Source organism: Bos javanicus, chromosome 25 (assembly GCF_032452875.1).
Source record: "Bos javanicus breed banteng chromosome 25, ARS-OSU_banteng_1.0, whole genome shotgun sequence".
In the NCBI taxonomy this organism is placed as follows: domain Eukaryota; kingdom Metazoa; phylum Chordata; class Mammalia; order Artiodactyla; family Bovidae; genus Bos; species Bos javanicus.
Genome location: NC_083892.1, coordinates 9,879,828 through 9,887,240, shown reverse-complemented (window position 1 = coordinate 9,887,240; position 7,413 = coordinate 9,879,828).

Below are 7,413 nucleotides of genomic sequence, written 5' to 3'. Positions count from 1 at the left end.
ATGGTAAAGAGGGAGACCCAGGGTTCGATCCCTGGGTCAGGAAGATCCCTGGAGAAGGAAATGGCAACCCACTCCAGTATTCTTGCCAGGAGAATCCCATGGACAGAGGAATCTGGCAGGCTACAATCCATGGGGTCGCAAAGAGTCAGACACGACTGAGCAACTAACACTTTCACTTTCTTTTCTGGAAAATTTGCTTCTCTCTGACCCACAGCTACCTTCATCTCTCAGGGGGATATCCTAGGCCTCCTGACTGGCTCCCTGCCTTCCTGCGGCCCCGCTGTCCACACAGCGGCAGAGGCACTTGTAAATAGAGCTGGGTGGCAACCCCTCCTCTGAGGTGGCCCCCAGCCCTTGGAGATTGCAAACTCAGCTGCCTCCAGGTGCGGGGAAGTGATATAAATGAATGAGCCAAGAGCAGCCTGAACCAGCCCACCACCCCCACCAGATACCCCGCTTAGTGGTAACCAGGGATGAGAAATGCCACCCATGTCTAAGAACATAGGATGAGTGCCATGAGAAGTGGGGGGCGGGGCCATGGGGAGCAGAGGGGCCAGGCCGCCCAAGGGGGAAGCCCCTGCTTGACTTCAACTAACCAGTCCACCGGGCCAATGGACCAGCATGTATGAAAGGCAGGGGTGGGTACAAGGGTGGAGAGATGCACACAGGGAAGGCAGGTAGGGTAGGAGCATGGAGAGGGCTGGGCGGGGAGCCCCCTCAAGAGGTCCTCCACCTGGCCTTGCAGGCCTGGCCCTGGACCATGTCCTGACAGCAGGCAAGGCAGAATGGCAAGTGGAACAGTATGATCAGGTTTGGAAAAACGATGTGCTAGCTGCTGGGAAGGGAATCGGGATGCCTGGGGGACTAGAAGGGCCCAGAAGACCAGGCTATAGCCAAGGGCAGTCCAAGTGAGAGAAGGCGCACCTGGACCAGGGTGGTGGCTACAGAGATGGAGAGGGGTGAACAGGCATGGCCAGGAAGGTTGCTGAAGTGCTGGATGTGGGATGGGGAACAGCTACCGCTAAATCTTAGGCTAGAGGCTCAGAGTTGGGATGGTCCATTCTAGAATACTCCTTCCCATTGCTTCCAGGAGCCCCCAGGACACTCAGGCAAGGAGGATGGCCTGGTGGGTCTGAGAGGTGTTCCAACATTTCCAAAGCTCCCTGGGGAGGGTGGGAGGCGGTCAGGCATGCTCCACTGAGGTTCTGTGGTGCAGCAGGGGAAAGGAGGAAGAGGTAAAAGGTCCAAGAAGCCCTTCAATATCCAGGAAGAGATGGAGTCCTTAACAGTTCCAGTGTCCACATCCTGGGTTTGCTCACTCACCTGGAAAAGGCTCAGAAACCTGGGGCGTGCCCAAGACTACCCCTGGTCCCCCGAGCAGCCGGTGAGTTTTTTTAAACACTGGTCTGATCAGCACACCTCCAGCTAAAGCAACCACTTGGTTCCCACTGCCTGCATCATAGTGTCCAGGCTGTCTCTTGTCCTGGCACTCCGGGCTGTCTTGGACCTAATCCTTGACAACACTGCCTGCCTCATCCTCCAGCTTGAACCCCACACTCCAAACCCAGGTTAGTGGTCATCCCCAACATCGCTTATACGTCCCCGAAGCCTGACCTTGACCCTGGTCAGCTGTTCCTGCACCTGAATGCACTTCCTGTCTTTCCAGAAACAATGACTCCTTCGAGTTGATTCCAGGTGTGCCTCACCTCCCTCAAGGGCCTCGAGGTTTCTTAATGACAAACAAAAGAATCCCGTTGTGGCTCATTTAAATAGACGACCATACTGAACAAATCCTGGGGTGCTCACTGAACCCCTAAGAGGGCAGGAAGTCCACATGAAGAAGGCAGGCGGTAAGAAGCAAGACTCCAACTCCATTTCTGCCACAAGCCAGCATGGCGGTGCCCACGCTCCTTCCAAGGTGCCCAGGGAACTCCATGTTGCCGAGGCCTCCCTCAGAAAGACCTTCCGGATCCTTCCTTTCCACTGCAAGAGGCTCGTTCAAACTCCAGACTGGGTGCCTTTGATTGGCTGAGCCCATGTCACATGACCATGCCCTAGCTGCAATGGAGGATGGGAAAGTGGGTGTGGCCTATTTGGGCTCCTCCCTTGGGAGGCAGGGCTGTGTCCTGCCCGCAGGCATATGGTGGGCTGGGAATTGAGGTTCCTGATGTCGGAAGGGGGTTCAGAAGGTGGGGGACTCAAAGGTGACCAAAGCTTGGGTGTCTGTGACCCTCAGCATTCTGGGAGAGGCACATGTGCAATATCCTGTCACTTCTTCCTTGATACCTCCCTCCGCAGCCCCCCATGTCCAATACTTCACCAATCCTGTAGACGGGATGTTTTGTCTCCCTGCCCTCTCTGTGCCCACTCCTTAAGGACCACCCCCCCCGCCCCCCGACCCAAGTCAGGGGAGAAGACGGGAGCTAAAGGGACATGACAGCCCAGTGTGACACATGTGGTGATGGAGGAATGTGGAGGGAGCCCAGAATAGGCACATGATCCTGCTAGGGGTATCTGGGAAGGCTACCTGGAGGTGGCAATGCTGTCTCAAAGGATGAATAGGAGCTAGAGAAGCAATGGTGGAGGAAATGCCATCCCAGGAAGACATGACAGCTTGAGCAAAGCTGCGGAGGCCCAAGAGGGACCTCGGAGGAGTTCTGGCAGTCCCCAGGGTGTGTGTGTGTGTGAGATAGGTGTGCCAAGGGATGAGGTCACTCTGAGTGGAGGGGCCTGATGATGGGCCATCTTTGGGGCTGGCTTTTTCTTCTCCTTTCTTTTTATTTTTGGCTGTGCTGGGTTTTTGCTTTTGTGCACAGGCGTTCTCTGATTGTGGTGGGTGGGGGCTACACTCTAGTTGCCATGCATGGGCTTCTCATTGCGGTGGCTTCTCTTATCGCAGACACCAGGCTCTAGGGTGTGTGGGCTTCTGTAGTTGTGGCACGTGGGTTTAGTTGCCCCTTGGCAAGTGAAATCATCCCGGGGCCAGGGATTGAACCTGTGTTCCCTGCATTGGCAGCAGATTCTTAACCACTGGACCAGGAGGGAAGTCCTGGGGCCCGGCTTTGAACGAGGACTTGAGGCCAGGGCGGAGGAGTGAAATGGTCAGATGTGAGCTTGAGAATGACCCCTTGGAGAGCCTGAACGGAGCAGGGGGATGAGCAGCCAGGTTTGGGCTGGGACCTGAAGCTAATGAGGCAGCAGAAACCAGAAGACGGATTCGGAGGTCCAGTGGGCTTCTGGTTCAAGCAGAGGAGGTTTGAGGGTGAATGGGAAGCGGAGAGACCTGGGCCAGTCCCCAGCCCAGGCTTGTTTTCTTGTGTGTAAAGAGAGGGGATTGGGTGTGGCCGTCCCTGGGACAGGGACTGAGAAGGAGCAAGGCCACCTCTGCTTCCTGCTCCCCGCTTCCCACGAGCTGAGGATGCAGCGATGAGAAGTGGAAGCTGCTGCCTGGCTTCTCGGGGCAGGCTGGGGCAGGCCGAGCCAGGTGGGTGGGTCACGTGACCTATCCGCCCAGGTCTAGGCTCAAGATGCTCTCCCAGCGGGGCAGCTGTCCAGCTTGCCAGCTCCGGCTCCCACGTCAACAGCTGCAGGAGGACAGAAAGGGATCTTAGCCATGTACACCCTCCCCCTCCCTTGGGGGCCCCAGTGGGGCCAGGTTTCTCGGGACAATCAATGCCATCATTCCGGGAAGCCTGCTCCAGGAGAGGCCCTGATTTCCCCCCATTTGCATAGCCACAGTAACAGGAAACAGGACTCACATTGCTTCATCGGCAGGGGCTGGGTCCCCGCAACGCCAGCTCAGGGTTCGGCCGGGATGACTGGCCACTCCAGCTCCGCCGTCCCCCAGAGAGCTGGCAGGAGCCGCAGCTGCAGTCAGACAAGTGGCAGCACAGGTGGCTGGAGAGGCACACCTGGATGTCAGACATGCAGACTCCAAGCAGGCCAGCTGGGCCGTCAAGGGTGACAGCTGGGTGCTCCACGGGGGCCAAAGTGCACCAAGCTGTTGCTGAGCCACTGTAGTTCCCAGAAGTGACGGATAGACTTTCTTCCAGCAGGAAGTGTGCGTGTCTGCTACCTACCCCCCACCCCCCGCCTCCCCATCCCTTCCCAATTTCCCCAGCTCCTTTCCTGAAAGCCCAACTGGTCTTTGAGCTGGAAATCAATTTCTCAGATGCCCCTCAGCAGGTGCTGGGTGGGGTTCAGTGACTCCGTGTGCGGTGCTGGACTCAGAATCCAGAGTTCAGGGACTGCACTGGGTCTCATCCTTATTGGAGCCCGGTAGCCTTGAAGCCCCGGACCACCCCCTCCCCGGGCCTCAGTCTCCCCATCTGTACAATGGGGATGCACGTGTCTTCCTCTGACGGTTGGCAAACAGGAGAGATTGAGGGAGGGCGCCATAGACAGTAAATTACTCCAAGTCTAGAGCTCATGTCTGCCCTTGGTTGCTGCGCTTCAGGCTTCTTCATGGCAGCTATTCTAACATTTTCTGAAGACACGGCAGGGAGGAAGGTCAGCCCCCTCCGAGACACCCTGAAGTCACAGCCCAACCCAGGTCTGTCTCTTGGTGGCTGTGTGACCCAGGGAGAGGTCCCTAGTTTCCTTCGGGCTCAGTCTCTGAATCTGTAAAATGGGAATAAACCGTGGTAGCTGCCCCTTAGGGCGGTGGTGAGGACTACATGGGACAAGATATGAAAAGGGCCAGGTTGGGGAAGAAGTGCAATTCCAGGTGGCCATGAGCCCACCAAGCTTCACTCTGCAGCAGATCCCTATGGGAGGGGCTGAGATTATAGAAATGAACTGCACATGGCTGTGTCTGTGGCTCTTAGAGAGGTCAGGGTTGAGGGAAAGAGGCTGGAAGCACTGCGTCTCCTATGAGGAATCCAGAGAAGGGCTAAGAAAGGCTACCTGCCTCGTGGGGATATCCAGGGAGGCTTCCTGGAGGAGGGGATATCTGAGCTGGTCTCAAAGACTGACAAGTTTGACAATGAGGGTGGGAGAGGAGGCAGCCTGGACACCCATGTGCCTCCCCCTGTCTGTCCCACTCTACCCCTAGGGCCCCTGAGCCTCCCCATAAGTCATTGCCCCTTGCCCTTGATATGGGGTCTTCAGACGCCGATCAGTGGCAATGCCCCCTTTTCTAAGACATGGGAGCTCTCTTCACAGATGAGGTGGTGCCATTCCTGGTGGCGCCATGCCTGGTAGGCTGGGCCCCATTCTTCCCTGGGGGACCCCACTCTCCTCTGCCTTCGTCCTCTGATCTCAGGCAAATCAAGGCCCCAGGGAGGCTCTGTGGACCGCTTCAGAGAGGGTCGCCCTTGGGTGGGGGACAGCCGGATGGAGGCTCATGCACTGCACTCCCAAGGGAGCCCCAGTGGGAGGGCCAGAAAGCCCCAGTCTGACTCCAACTGCTCAGATCCCCAGCACCAAATTCCCCGGCGGGGATGGCCAGGGGCAGCCCACCATCCCCTGAGTCAGCCCAGACCTCCTTATTCCTGCCCCTCCTCCCCAAGCCCTCCCGAGGGTCTCCCGCCTCCCGTCCGCCTCTCCAGGCTGCTCGGCCAGCCTGAACCTAGCTTTCTGCAAAATGGAGCTATTGAGACCACTAGCTGAAGGACACCCAGGACTGTTGTTTTTGCGGTTGAAAAATCAGTGGCCCATCGGGGTCTCTGTCGTTTCTACCCCCGTAGGTAGAACCGGACGAGGAAGTGAATGGCAGCCCTTGGCACCGTGCCTGGCTCCTTAAATCTTTCATGGCCATTACTATTATTTCTTCTGGTGGACGGGGCTGCTTGGGAGGGGGGTATGACCTCAGTACCCAAAGGCTCAGCCCAGAGCAGAGGTGGGGCAGGAAGACCACTGGGTCCCACCACAGGGATCGCCAAGCTCTGCAGTCTTGGGTGGGGTCCCCTGGTCTAGGGAGGGGCCAGCCTCTGACTTCCTTGGACACTCCTTGCTGAATCTAGATTTTCATCCTTCTCCGCTGCCCCAAAAGCCCTGATTCAGTGTCTCCCAAGCCCCAGGGGGAGAGGTTGGGGGGAAGGAAGACACTGAGTTGCTGGCCAGCAGGAAGGGAACCCTGCTAAGGTCCTTGGCATGTTATCGTTGGGGAATGATTAAGTGGGGTGTCACGTGTGTACACCCAGTGCCATAATGAGCCATCATCTGACCTCTGGCCCAGTTCTGACTCAGGGTGGGCCTCTCCTCCCTTCCTCAGGGTTAAGATCCCCTCCCTGTAAGCCAGTACCGAACTTTTCATTCATTGATTCATTTCTCTCATCTGCCCATTCATTGCATCAGATCGATGATGGTGGCCCATTTGGGTGACTCATCCTCATTCATTAGTAATAAGCCCAGCCATTCTTCTGTGGGCCTGGCCTCCCAGCAGCTGCCTAGCCAAGTGCGTTATAGCCTACAATCCTCCCAGGGCCCCGGGAGGAGGACTATTGTTACCCCCATTACACAGAGGGGAAAACTGAGGCACAGGAAAACTCAGTACCGCTGTGCGGAGTCAGGATTCGAATCCAGGCCTGCCACCGTCTCCAGAAAAAAAGTCACTGTCCCTCTCAAGCCTGCCTCTGCCGCTGGGTTGGGGACCCCTCCTCTGTGCTCCTGTCCCAGCCCCAGGGCACCCCACACACCTTGAATTGTCGGCCTCATTCCGGGACTGTGATGTGTGACGGCAGGGACCTGGTTGGTCCCCTGGGTCCCTGCATCCATCACATCATCCATCACATCCCTGCATCTTGGAGACTTGCCTCCCAGAGGCCACGGTCCCTGGAGGCTCTGCAAGCTCCTCACGCCTGCATTGGGTCCCTGTGAGAGGCCCGCCCCTGCCTCCAGTTCTCAGAGGACTTCTGGGGGCTTCAGTGCCCCATGGTCTCCCCACTGCACAGGGCCCTCTCTGTCCTCACATTGTGGACCCAGGGGAGACACTCGGCCCTACCCCACCCCCTGGAATTCCTCCACACAAACCCCAGGCTCCTGTGAGGCACTGATGAGAGGTGCGGTCTCCCGGGTTTGGGAGTATGAAGGGGCAGGAGTTTTGGCGGCGGTCCTGACATCAGGTGAGGGATGGTAGAGCTGCTGGTGGCTCTGTGGGTAAGGACCACTCAGGTAAGGCTCCTCCCACCAGGTGGGATTCCTCTGCTGGTTTCTAAGGTTCACCATGAGCTCATCTTCAGTACTGCGAGCCTGCTTGTGCCTCTGTGGGCAGGCGTCCTACCTTCCCCAGAGGCCTGTTGAGGCAGCTCTGGCTGATGCTGCAGACGGATTTTCATAGGATGGTTTGGTTTGAGACTGCAGCCACCTGGGGGGAGCTTCATTTCAGATCACAGTCCCGCCTGCCCCATGGCCACCCTCCCAATCTCAGACGTTCAAGTTCTCACTAGATGCTTCAGCCCCTTCCCTTGTCTT